The sequence below is a fragment of the Tyto alba genome, unplaced genomic scaffold (assembly GCF_018691265.1).
Source record: "Tyto alba isolate M040663 unplaced genomic scaffold, T.alba_DEE_v4.0 Super-Scaffold_23, whole genome shotgun sequence".
NCBI classification, from domain to species: domain Eukaryota; kingdom Metazoa; phylum Chordata; class Aves; order Strigiformes; family Tytonidae; genus Tyto; species Tyto alba.
In genome coordinates, this window is record NW_024881297.1 from 27232448 (window position 1) to 27245744 (window position 13297).

At 43.7% G+C, this 13297-nt stretch overlaps 1 protein-coding gene and 1 long non-coding RNA gene across 2 annotated transcripts in view; one reads left to right on the top strand and one right to left on the bottom strand.

Moving 5' to 3' along the window:
* Window positions 1-13297, top strand: part of CXXC4 (CXXC finger protein 4) — a 124154-nt gene that overhangs the window by 88704 nt on the left and 22153 nt on the right. The gene's annotated exons all lie outside the window — the stretch shown is intronic.
* Window positions 1966-9974, bottom strand: LOC116962823. The gene is made up of 3 exons (XR_004407834.2): window positions 9818-9974; window positions 7060-7271; window positions 1966-2629 (listed from the first exon to the last, which is right to left on the bottom strand). It is a non-coding gene; the product is annotated as an uncharacterized LOC116962823 (long non-coding RNA).

A 13297-nucleotide genomic window follows, 5' to 3' on the forward strand; every position in this document is an offset into this window, starting at 1 on the left:
CCAGCAGCCAGCAACAGCCAGGCCTGGGCACTGTAGGTTGCGGACACCTCACATGGGACTTTTGTGGCTGAAGTTCTGTTCCTGCTGCAGCTGAAGCGGCACAGGCGATCAGCTGGATCCAGCTGCAGGAGATGCTGGTCCTTGCCTAACTCGTGACTGATTTTGCCAAATCGTCTGGTGGCACCTGGATAAGATTTGGGGGGTGATTCTTATGCTTTGGTAGAGACCAAAATGCACTGCTGAGGAGAGATAAGTTTAGCAGAACATGTATGAGATCTGGGGCACCAAAATCACAGTTTACGTGTACACCAGCAGGTCCCCAGGCTGGACAGTTGGTCCATCCTTGAAGAACAGGGTGTTATGGGGTCCCTTGAATCCCAAGATCTTACTTTGTGCTTCTTTACTTACAGCCCTTACTGCATAGCTACGTATTTGTGCTGGCCCTCTTCATCAGCCTGCTTGCTGCTCTTTTAGCCTTGTTTCTGCTGCACACCTCCCTAGGTACAGACTACAGCCATCTGAATAAAAAACACAGCCAACATCAGCTGTTCGGTAACTCCTTTCACGTTGTAACAAAAACAACACTGATAAAACTTCCCTGTTTTGTAAAGACATAATTTCTCAGCAAGGTTTTTTTTAACAGCAGAAATTCCAGTTACTGTGGTGGGCAGTTATGCCATTAAGGTCAAAGTCTACAAGTTATATTGCGCAAGGCCAAAACCACATGCCTTGTGATTTCAGGCTGTAGACATTCATTTAGTGGTGCGAGTTTAAAGGAAGGATTTATTTGGGGCAATCTGCATTGCAAAGTATATGCAGGTGACAGTGCAATGTGATGGGAGATGTTATTACTGAGATTAGAATTTACACTTATAGTCTAAATTGGGATCGTATTGTCTAAGAAATTATGCTACCCTGGAAAAAAATACTAAACATCTGATAATTTAATATTGACTGTGTCCAGTAAATATCTTTCTAGTTTCCTATTTCCAGCTAAGATTAATTTTCTGATCAAAGAAAATTTGATCAGAACTGCATAGACAGTGCAAGAGCAGTGATATTACATGGCTTGAGGATATGTGTTGTACCTTTGAATCTCTACAGGAAAGCCAGCCAGGAGGGGATGATGATGGCTTGTGGTAGAAGCTCTGCAAGAAATAATAAATCCTCTTTGGTTTTGGAAAGGAGTTATTTTTATGTATTTTGTTCCTGCTGTCAATCAGAGAAGTCCTTTCCTCACTTTGAAAGTACAGACAGTCTTTGTTTTATACTGGTAAAACTCTTAGGATGCCTTTGGTTGAACCCTGTGTTAATTACAATTATTGTTATTTTAATTTCTTTAAAGAAGTCTAGAACTAGAGACGAATGCTACCACACCATTTGTTTTGGTGTTATAAACTATGTTAACAGGATTAATTTCCATCCTCCCACATTTCTGCCCTGTCCGACGTGACAGATAGCCCCCTCCTCCTTCCCCTCCCACTTCCATCTATTCCTGCTAGATCAGCTTTTCCCATCACAGGTGGAGCATCCCACCCACACAGGCTCTGAATGGATTCTGGTTAGCCCTTCACCAGTCATTTTGCAATATTGCCTTCCTCACTCATCTACTACCAGCACATTAAATATTTGCTGCTTCATAGTGCCTGTTAACTGGATGGTTTGCTACTAATATTAATATCTGGCTCTGAATGGAGACATCTTACTCTGAGTATTCCCAGCACCATCTGCTGCCTTTCTTTATTTCCACTTCTAGAAGGGGTTTCGCTGATATCTGAGAAGCAGGGGAGGAACCTGGATACAGTTGACACAAATCCCAGAAAACATTTGTCTGTTTGTCTTGCGCGCTAATTAGCGCAGACTTGGTCAAAAGTGTGTTCTGAACTTTTATTTATTTATTTTAGTCATTTCTATAGCATCTATCACCATGACAGCAATGTGCTTCAACAGCAGGAAATTAAAACACATAACGCAAGCAGCTAATCAAATGCAGAAGCAAACAGAAGAATTTTGCACAGAGCCCTGGGTGTTGCTACGGTCCCGCTTTGACAGGCAGTTGACTTTCTCTTTCTGCAGGAAAAAAAAAAGATGGTTTGTTTGTTTCAAATTCCCTTTTCCCCTGGAAGCGTAAACGTGAAATTACTCTATCTTACTCTGTTGGGATGTCTTATTTATTTTCCTGCTAGCGGCTGTTAAAGTAGATGATGTTTAATTATTTCCTGGGTTTAATTCATGGCTTGCACAGTTCAGCATGGGGATTATGGTAGCACTGGTGTGGACTAACCTGCCCCATTGAGGCGCAGCCTGGTCTTAGCAGCTCCATTGCCTCGGCGGCCAGGATCCGTCCCCCCATAGCTGCCCAGGCTCCATCAGCCCTCCCCTCTGCGGTGTGCTGTCTCTTCTTAACAGAGTCTTATTTCACCCCTTGCCCGTCCGGGGCTGCGCGGGGGTTGGCAGGTCTTTGTGCACAGGCAGGGGCTGCATGCTGGCTCAAGGGTGCCGGGGTGCAGCACGTGTTTCTGGCAGGAGCGAGTGAAGGGGCAGCCATCCAGCTTGGTCCCCTGCACTGAGCTGCCTGCTCAGCCAGGCAGCAGGGCTGGTAAGAAGAGGTTTCAGCAGCTGGGAAGACCTGCTGAGCAAAGAAGAGAGGTTAAACCTGCCTGGGTAAAAGGGGGACACTAAGCTGACAAGGCTGCGTTTTATTGCTTTGCCTTTGAGGCAGCAGGTACCAGCAGGGAGGGACTGGGAGCTCATTTCACTGGTTAGGAATCACTGAGCTAGTGAGTTGTTAAGATTAAATCATTCAGTTAATGAAGAAAGACAGAGGGACTGAACAGGGTTGAAGGCAGGAGGGCTGTGCAATGGGGCTACAAGAGCCACCATCGTGTGGAACAGTGGCCCACCAAGTTGCCTTCTCCTCTCCTCGTGGGGTGAGGACAGGGGCAAAGGAAAACCCAGCAGGAAAACAATTCTGTGAAAATCTCTCAAATCTTTGAAAAATCTTTGTTTTGCCAGGTCCAAACTAGATCTCCTGTGTGGGCTTCATGAAGCTTTTTATTTTAGCAGTATTTGAACACAAATGTTACTGAAGTTCACAGTGTGTCACTATTTTTCTGCAGTTTTCCCTTTCGGGGCTGCAGCCAATTCCTGTCTCTTCACATCGTATCCTCTGCCATGGGCATCACTCCCACGCAAACCCAAATCCCTCTAACCCCCGCGTGTGGCAAATCATCAGGTCAGCTGGCTGATGGCCACGCGTGAGCTCATCTGATGCCCTTCACCTTAGACACCAGGCTGTGAGGTGTGATGCTCACCTCCTTCTTCAGCGTGTGAGGTTTTTCTTGTGTGAAGTGGCTCACCTGTAGTTTGGGCATATGTTTATGACTGCATCTACATCTTTGGGTGTGCGCACAGTTGTGAGATGTGAGCAGTGTTTTGGGCCCCAGGTGTTTGGATAATTGCTGTTTAAAATGACTGTTTAAAAAGAAAGCTCTCAGAAAAATATTAGGAAGAATGAATTTCAAATAATGCTAGGAGAGATCCTAGAAAAAGGGTAACAAAATTATTTCGGGCTCTTTTTAACCTTGATAGAGACCCTTTGAGCTCCTTACGTAAGGTATTGCATATGTCGATCACAATCTTGATGCTTTTAGAGACTTCAATCAGAATCCTGCTAACTTCTCTTGAACACTTTCATTATATCATCATCTTATACTAGAGTCTTCAGATGATTTCTTTTGGGGGCAACAGAATTTTACCAAAACCAATCTTTGTATTATTCCCCTTGTACCTAAATTAGTTTTTATTTGTATTCTTTTGAGTCAACAATTCAAACAGCTAAGCATACCTATCAAGGAGTAACCTAACAGACTGCTTTCCTAATAGGCTTTCTTTAGTATTGAAAATTAAAATGCATTTTTCTTGATTAGCACTGATAAAATGTCTGCCACATGAGTAATGAATCACACACAAAGCTTGAGTCCCTCCCTGCACCCAGACAATCTATGCAGATGGGTAGAATTTTTTTGCTTTGCTCCTGCAAGCCAAGTCTGGATTTCATGCAGTCATTGAGTAACTAATCTCATAAATCCACATGCTAACATTAGCAGTCTAACTCCTCTCAAAATAATTACATTGCTTCTACCTCAGGTTGTAAACTTGGGTGTGTTGTTAAACAGCTGTTGTGTTTCACTCTCCAAATGACCAGAATGATTCAAGATGCAAAGCAACCGGGTCTTCTCCCAGGTGAGAGATGCACCATAAATCTAAGAGACTCGTTATTTGCCTGCCCACTCTGATACATATAGGATAAAGTAATCTACCAGTGGTGATTTTTCATCAGTGAATTACACTAAGAAATACATTAGTCTCTTTTTTAGTTCCCCCATCCAGCTTTTTGAGTTATTTACTTGATATTAATTACCGAAAAGCCCTCACTATTTTGTGGAGCCCTTGTACCCAAGTAGTGTTATTTCTTGCCATAAGGGCACAGCAAGGTTAAATACCAAATGCCACTTGATGTGACTTTGTAGAGATTTGGGGCACACGGAGCCATGAAAGTGCCTGAGGCCGTCATCAGATCCACTTGGAATCCGTACTCAGGAGAAGCAAGCTGATTGTCTTTGCTTTTCATAACCTGCATTTGAGTAGGAACTCTCCAAACTATTTGATCCGATAACGTCTTTGTGAAGCTTTCATTTTGTGTACACAGCTAGGCAGTCTCTCCCTGCTTTGAAAACTGATTTTATATCAGGGCACTTTTCTCTTGTCTTTGTTTTATGTTTGTAGGTGCCAGTCTAAAGGCTGCTATTTGAAAGGTTTTTCTTTTCTTTGAGTGCTTGCTTTAAAACAAGTTGTTGGTATCGAGTATGATGTATTTTAAATGGCTAAAATAGAGCACACTGATGTAGATCCAATAGAAATTGATTTGAGACTGCAGAAACCATGGTACCTTCATATACTAAAATCAGAAGATAACATAGTTTCTGAAGAAGTGAATGTTAGCACCTGAGTAGTACTCACTATTGGTCAGGTTCAGATTAAAGCTTTTTTTTTTTTTTTTTTTTTTTTTTTTTAAATAGGTATAATTTATTTTCTAGGCTGCAGATACTTACAGTTTTCTGTACTTGGAAACAAATCAAAGTGTGTTTTCCAATCATCTGAGGAGAATAACTTTGCAAACTCTACACTGAACATTGATTTGGAAACCTGTATGGACATATGCAGCACTTTTTAAAAATGAAAGTAACCCCAAAAATGCTTTTACTCCATAGGCAATGGGTGGAGCTCACAAGTGACTAGTAATGGTAATGGGCTCTAAATTTCAGCTCTAGTCTCTGCTCCAGAGGGGCAATTCCTCTCAACCTGATCCCAAAGTCTGTGGCAAACACTTAAGAGCCCTTGGGAGAGTATTTCATGGAATGGAGATTAGAAAGCAAGAAACTGAAAACTGGAAAGTGCTTCATGGTGTCTCTTTTAACAGCTTAGGATTGATTCATTTTAGTATTTGTGCCTGGGTCTTATTCACTGCTGCCTCATAGATCAATGGCACGATGGAGTCCCAGCTCTTGTTGATGCAGCATATGGGAATGGGGTCCATTATCTTTAGTTCCCAGGACTATAAAATGTCTAATAAACTCAGCAGCAAGAGTGCCAGATTTGTGCGGCACTGCCAGCTGCTGTAGCCTTGTTGTCTATTAAGCTATGTTTTTAGTTCCATTATTGATGGGGAATGCTGATAGTCGAGCAAACGATGGTGCTTGCAGATTTGAGGCACTTTTCTAAAGCATCAATGATATTAGAGGGTTGAAAGAGGCTAAAAGTAAAAGAAAACCAGTTGGAAAACAGCCCCTGGCACCCACAGAGTGAATTCATGGTTCACCTGGTTTATTTCTCCTTTGGAAACTAGGAGGCCTCCAAAGTTGTGCCTATGGGATTTGTATATGAACACTCGTTGCAGGAGATGGGGGAAAACAAAAATCATGTGTACCAGAGCAAGAAGACACAGCTGTGGGAGATTAGGGCTCATAGAAGAAGCAAAGCTGTTTGGTGGAAATCCCGTTTGCCGCGGCACTCTCCTAGCCTGTCCCTGTCCTGCCTCCTCCTCCTCCTTTCTTTTCTGCCAGACAGGATCTGGATCAGAAAACAGGGGAAATCCTTAGTTCACCACCTAATTAGAAAATATTTGCTCATTATCTCATAAGCCTCTTTCTCCCGAGTCAGCATGACTTGTAAAGGTGACTTCAGCGGCTGTGCCTCCTCTTGCAAGGAGGGAGGGAGGGATTCATGCTGCGATGAGAAATCAATTTAAATTCACATGAGCACAGTCAATCCTTAATCATGTCAGCAAACTCAGGCTGGCTGCAGGAATCTGAGTAGGAAGTTCAAATGCCTCAGTCCCAAATGTTCATCCCCTATGGCAGAACCTGAGTCAGGGTGTCCCTGAGCATTAGCTTGCTGCTTCAGCACTTTTCTCAGTCTCTTCCCTAGCTGTTTACATTTTAATTCATCTCTCTCCTGTTTTTCCCACCCACTGTTCTGTGGCTCCTGCTATGCCTTTGGAATAAATTTCATAATCGCTCTGAAAATGGTACAAAAAAATGATCTTGCATATGGACATTGTTATGGTAGGTTGCTGGAACATCTTCCTACTCCACTTTGCTTGCTCCCTGTGCATTGTCATTAGGGGTATGTTTCAGTTCCTGACCAGTATTAGTTTTTATTGATTTCTTTACTCCTCTGGGACATGGAGATCAAGCACAGCTAAGGGAAGTTAGGCAACATTTTCAGTCTCTAGTGGCTTCAGTTTAGGCACTTCAAAAACAGTAGCAGGCACTCAAATGGAATCAAGTTGATATAAGCCAGCATCTGCAGCTCTCATTTAGTGCACTGACTATTGATGCCTTTGATCAGTCTCTAGATATTATATCTTGAAAAGAGAATCCTGTATCCCAATGGCAGGATCAGTTTCAGTATCTTGGACATTACAAACAAGGGAAAACAAAATTTGTAGCATTATTTTGGCATAAATGCAGAAGAAAATGTTCCCTTGAGTCTTACCTGGGCTAAGGTCTGTACAGGTGGTGATTAGAGTAGCCATCACCCATGCTTGTAGCTAGGCTGCTCTTGGTTTGCAAGTCTGCTGTCACTGTCCGGTGCCTGCTGCATCTTCACAACCTTCCTACTGCATTTCCAATCTCTCAATCTTTGCCATCAACAGCCGCAGCACTGGGAAAAACCTGTTAAATGCTGGTGTGTTTCTGCCAACATTTCTGCAAGGAACAGAAAGAAAGATGCTTGTGAGCCAGGAGTTTCTTTTAAAGAACATGGATCAGAGGTTTTGTGCAAACTACTTTCTTCAATTATTTAAAATTTGCTGTAATTACTGGGTATTTAAAAATATTCTGGGGATTAATTTCTGGGTCCTTCTGCTTTTCCCTTCTCATTACTGCCACACAGAGTCTCAGCTATTAGAAACGCTGAAGAACGACTTTCATGAAAATGAGGGACATGGCAATGGCATGTTTGACAAAAACACGACTTCTGCTTGGTGAAGCTGTATATCCTGATCAGAAGACACTAAGAGGTGGAGGATTCATTATTTCCATTGATACCTTGCTCAGAACTTTTCACGCTTTCTTAAAAAGAAGGAAAGCTCACGCCTGAATCTGCTCACATTCCCTTCTTTGTATATAGGGATTATTTGACCTCTTTTTAATGTGGCTTTGCCCTGGCAACCTGTGTTCAGTTGCTTCTCCATTGTGACCTTATACACTCTGCCATTATTGTGGAATTATCATGCTGCCCATTTCCAGGAGTGGCTTCCACTCCACATCCCCAGCCTTAACACCTGCCTGTATTTAGATGCGATTTGTTTCAGTACCTTATCAAATGTTGCACCATCTTCTGAGTGATTTACAGTTCCTCTGAGGAACTTTCAGAGAGATGGCTAGCACCTGACATAGGATGCTGATCTAGTGCCTCATGTCCCAGCTCCACAGCAGATTTGCCCTGGGAGGAGGATGTGGTCCATGGAAGATGGATAAAATGAATCCCCCAGGCCTGTCTCCTTCAGGCAATAAAATGGAAAAAAAATAACTCCTCGGCTCCATCACTGTATTTGGTGTTCTTGGCCCCATTCTTGTGGCAGACCTGTTGCTACCTGTCACTTCTTTTACATTTCATGAAGAATCTTGGGTGGAAAATGTTTTCAATGTCTTGGTCACTTCTGACCTGCAGTGGAAACATCTCTGTTTGAATCTCACTCAAAAATACTGCAGTTCTTCATTCATTTAATGCAATCTTTACTGATATCATGGAAAAATCTCTGACTCTCACTCAAAAATACTGCAGTTCTTCATCCATTTAATGCAATCTTTACTGATATCATGGAGTGCTTATTTTTTAATCACCACATTGTATGGTACTAAGTGAAGCACCTGACAATGGAAGGAGGATCGCTGTGTCACCATATCCATCGTCAAAAAGAGAAGTATTTTTTGAGACAGGGTTTCTATTTATAATAATGCTGACTGACATTAATTATCACTTAAAATCTGTATCAGCACTTCCATTTGGCATAAGAATGATGATAGGAAGCTCCTTCAGCAGTAAGAAAAATGCAATGCCTCCACGTTAGGTCCCCAGCAGTTGCTCTGGTATTGTCCACAACCACGCACGGGTGTTTCTCTGTGACAGTAATGGAAGGTATTCCCCTCCCCTTTTAAAATCCCTTGATTTTCCAATCAGCTTTGCGTGCTCAGGCCTTTGCTTTGCTGCTCACTCCACTTTATGAGCACAGCAGGGTGATTTATTAAGGACTTCAAGAGGGAGACACGAGGGTCGCAGCCGCGCCGCTTTCGCAGGGCCGGCCAAGCCCCCCTCCCCGCCTGCCTCTGAAGCCACGAAGCAGCTATTTGTATAACACGTGGTGGCCGTGCAGTAAGGCACTCACCCATTAAAATGCTTTCAGCGCTTGTCCTTATGACTTAAATAAAGGCTTTTCATTTTCCAGGCAAGGGTTTTAGAGATGTCCATCTCTTCATGTTTTTTGTTTGTTTTTTTTTTTTGTTTTTTTGGTTTTTTTTCCTGTCCTTTGCGTGTTGTTATTGCTTACATTTCTTAAAGCTCCACAAATTGTAAGCCTGTGGCTTGCAGTGAAGGCATGCTGGTAAATGATTTATAGAGGGTCCTACAAATCATGTTGCATAGAGCGCAACCCCTTCCCCCACAGCAACAGTCATCATTTCAGAGCAGCACGGTCTTCAAGGGAGCTAAGCTGTCCTTTCCCTGCTGAGATTTAGGAAGCCAAACAGTAAAATGCAGCTAGAAGTGAGAGTAAACATGCCACAATAACAACCTGGCATTTAAGTTTCAGCAGGACTTAAGGTGGCCTCAGAGAAGCTCTTGCTTATCACTGGTATTATATTATAACATTAGCAGGCATCTGTATATTGTTTTAATGCTTTTACAGATATATGCATATAAAAAGCCAATACATAATTATGTCAGCAAGGAGTTAATATTACTTCAAGAATTAAAAGTCAAGCAGAAATTTCTAACAGCTAAATTAACTGCAGAAATCTCCATTATTAACTGTGGCCTTGGCTATACCAATCCAGTCAAATCTCAGAGTTGTTGCAGCAGACCTGAGAGCACAATTTGGCTCTGTGACACTAACCTCAGGAATTTTCAGCCAGAGAGCCCTCAGTGCCACACCAGAAAGACATTTTATATAATGTTCCATAGGGCACATGGCAATACTGAAAAACCCCCCAGCCCTCCCAGGCTCCCCAACACAGAGAAGCGACGCTCTTACCTGGCTGCCCTCCCAGCGGCTGACGCGGCTCCCAGGCATCGGTACGCACTTGGGTAGAGACTATCAGAGAAGGAAGTTTGGGGATCCAACTTGGTCTTGGCTGGCTCTGGCGTACGGTGAATGTGAGGAGCTAGGAAAATTGCCTACGCTGCTTTCCCCTTTCTCTTGTTCTCTGTGCTGATCACAGAACCGCAGAATAATTTAGGCTGGGAGGGACCTCAGGGGTCATGTAGGGCAACTGCTGCATGAAGCAGTGTCAATTAAATCAGGTTGTGCAGAGCCTTGTCCAGATGGGGTTATAATATTGCTGAAGGTGGAGACCACAGCCTCTGTGAGGTCCTGCTCCAGTGTTTTGACTGCCCTTCTTGTGAAAAATTTTTTTTCTAATATCTAATCTGTTTTTTCTGCATGCCAACTTGCATCCACTGCCTCCTCTCCTATCCCACTGCACGTCTGGGAAGAGACCAGCTCAGACTTTTCTTTCCCCAGCCTTCAGGTAGTTGCTCCAGGTCAAAAAATTCAGAGCCCTATACTTTGCCAGCTCTGTTGATTTTAGTGGCTCCAAATAGTTAATGCAATAAAACATCACAAGCAAAATAGTTCCGGTACCTAGAAAGGAATGGTTTGTCATGCAGTGAAACAACTAGATTAGCAAATTGCAATTTAGACAAAATATTTTACCAAGGAAGTTGCTAAATAGTAGAAATTAAAAGATTTTTTGGTTTTTACTAAATGAAAAGTTCCTCTGGGGCTGGGAGGAGGATGTTTATCAGCAAGTTTTGCCCTCTTAAAAATAATCAAAACATTGCTAGAGCTATAGACTAATGTCTTAGCAAGATGCACAATCTTCTTAATGGAAAAGTGAATTCTAGCCACTGTGATACTCCATCTGATGAGGACACTTAGCTGTGATGGGGCGGAATAAAGTGCTTTATTATACTAAAGTGAACCACACTGCGAGTGTTGGGGATATGGTTAATGCAAGTACGGAGAAATTACACAGTGTCTGTTTTGACTTTCTGATTTCCTCTAATGGACACACAGCCTCCAGGCCAAGCACTCGGAGAGTTTTGTGCCATGCCATTTTCTCCAATTATTAGCTAGGCTTTTCCTCCAAAGTACCTGGCGGCAGCAGCTCATTCACAAACCCAGCATTTACAGCTGGGAATTTAAAGGGCTCGCCTCCTGCATCCAGCATCCTTCATTTCAATCCCATTTTCCTTTAATGACGCATTAGCCATTTTAACACATTAACCGATGTCACCTGTACGGTGTGGGAAATGCAGCAAAATCAACACCTCCCTATGGGGTTTTGCCTGTGTATTTTGTTAGCTCAGCATTCATCCTCCAACCATGGCTATTTTTCTCTCTTTAAGATCCACCTTAGCTCCCTGTTTAGACGCTTCATCAGCGAAGGCAGCACACAGTGCAGCTGATGGGGAGATGGTGGGTCAGCACGGGCAGGGTCATGCTGCTCCTGCCCAAAAACTGCTTTCCCGGTGTCAAAGGCTGCTATGGGGGGGGATGAGGCAAATCCCCCAGGGAAAGCACACACCACACTCCCATGCATTCAATTAGCGGGCCCTTGAATGGCGCTTTATAGGAACGCCTTTCTGTTTCTGTGCTGCTGTTGTTGATTTGGGCTTGGTTATCTTTTTCATTCATTTGTATTTCCAGTTGGACTGTCTGGGACAAACATATCTGGGGCAGCAGAGGGACTGTGAGGGGTAAAGTTTTGGGTTCAAGTTAAACACTTGTGTATTTTACATATTGGATAAGAGGTCTTAATCTAAATATTCAACATACATTCATATATACATTTACATATACCTATACAAAGTGACTGTTTTGTCCCACAGCCTCTTTTCCTGCTATCACCTGCCTTCCAGTCTCTGCCAGTTTATGTTGAAAACCCACTGAATCCCCTGCCAGTGTAAGATACTCAACTTCACTGTTTAAATCTCTCTTCCCATCAATCCACGGACTGTTTGTTTTCTCCACCGCTACTGAACCGGGTTTCTTGTGTGGAGCTGAGTTATTGCAGTGGTCTGGCTTCAAATTTGTCTTGGTCTTGTCCAGGCAACGAGGAAATGCATGCAAAAATAGTCTCCTAGGAAAAACTGACCATGGAAATTCAGCTTAAGGAGCAATAAAAAAATTTACTGCTGTCACGCAGAAACCAACAGGAGAATTTACGTCTCCCATGGTAAGATCCCTCTGGGGGCATTTCCATCCTCGGGAAGGGGGGAAGTGGCCCTCAACAAGGCCACCTCGGAGACCAGCAGCTCCCTGCAGCGCACAGCCATCCTCACCCATCAACTGAGGACTCCCCTCGCCAGATCCACTTGAGCGCTGCAGTATCTCCTGCTGAGGCTTTGCCGCCCAGCTTCATGAGAAAAGGTGGCAGCAGCTCTTTGCTGGGTGCTGCTGCACCCCAGCCTGTGTGAGAGGCAAAGAGGATTTTATTTCCCCGGCAGGCATGGTGGCTCCTCCTAACTGCCCTGTCCCCTTGTGCTTCCCGCAGCTGCTCCACTCCATGTCCTGGGGGCTTCTCAGTGTCCCCTTTGTCCCCTGGTAATTTTCCGGTTGTTGCCTTTTGTCAGGCAGAGCGCAGGATTCTAACTCCTTGTTGACCTGAAGGAGGTCTCAGGGGACTTTTTGTCTTCTTTCATCCAGGCACTTCTGCTGTTTCCTAGCTCCCAGCCCAAAACTCAAGGGTAAACCAACATTCAGGCCTGAAAGACCCAAACCAGCTGCCTTGTGTTGGCACAGGAGGGTGGGCTGACAGCCCCCACCAGTTGCAGCCCCTCATGGCTGTATCCGCACTCCTTGGGCTGCAGAGGGGGGAGGGAGGGAGGTGTCCCTGTAGGGTTTTTTGAGGAAGGGCTTTCCTAAGAAGGTCACTCCTGTGTGCATGGCCCCAGGAGTCCGCACCGCTCCTTGCAGAGCTGGGTGAGGGCAGAGAGCGGTGCACAGTCGTAAATGCTTATTGTTCCCTGTGGCTGGCACATAGGCACCCTGAAGACTTGACAAGTTTGTATACAGGCATCTTTTCCTGCGAGCCTTTTCTCCAAAGTCTTTGTAATTTTTGTTTCGGGTTTCTTCAGTCTCAAGCTCTTTTTCCTGCTTTACGTCATGCTTTCCATTTTAGAGATGTCAGATGATCTGTGATAAACTGACAGTATGTGCAGGAGCAGTGAGGAGACGAGGTCCATTTTAATGAGACTAACTCTACTGGGTAGTGAAAACTGTGCCTGAACAAGCTCCTAGATCTTGTTTCTCTTTGCACAGCATCTTAATGGCATAAAAGGATTTTTATACAAATAAGGAAAGGCAATTCCCAAAACAGATTTCTTTCAGTAGCCATTGAAATGGAAAGTTACCACTGAGAATTGTATGCTCCCCTTTAAGAGGTAAGCATGATCAGAACTCAGTATTCTCTTGGTTCCTGAAAACAGCCTGAAATATTTCTGAATAAAC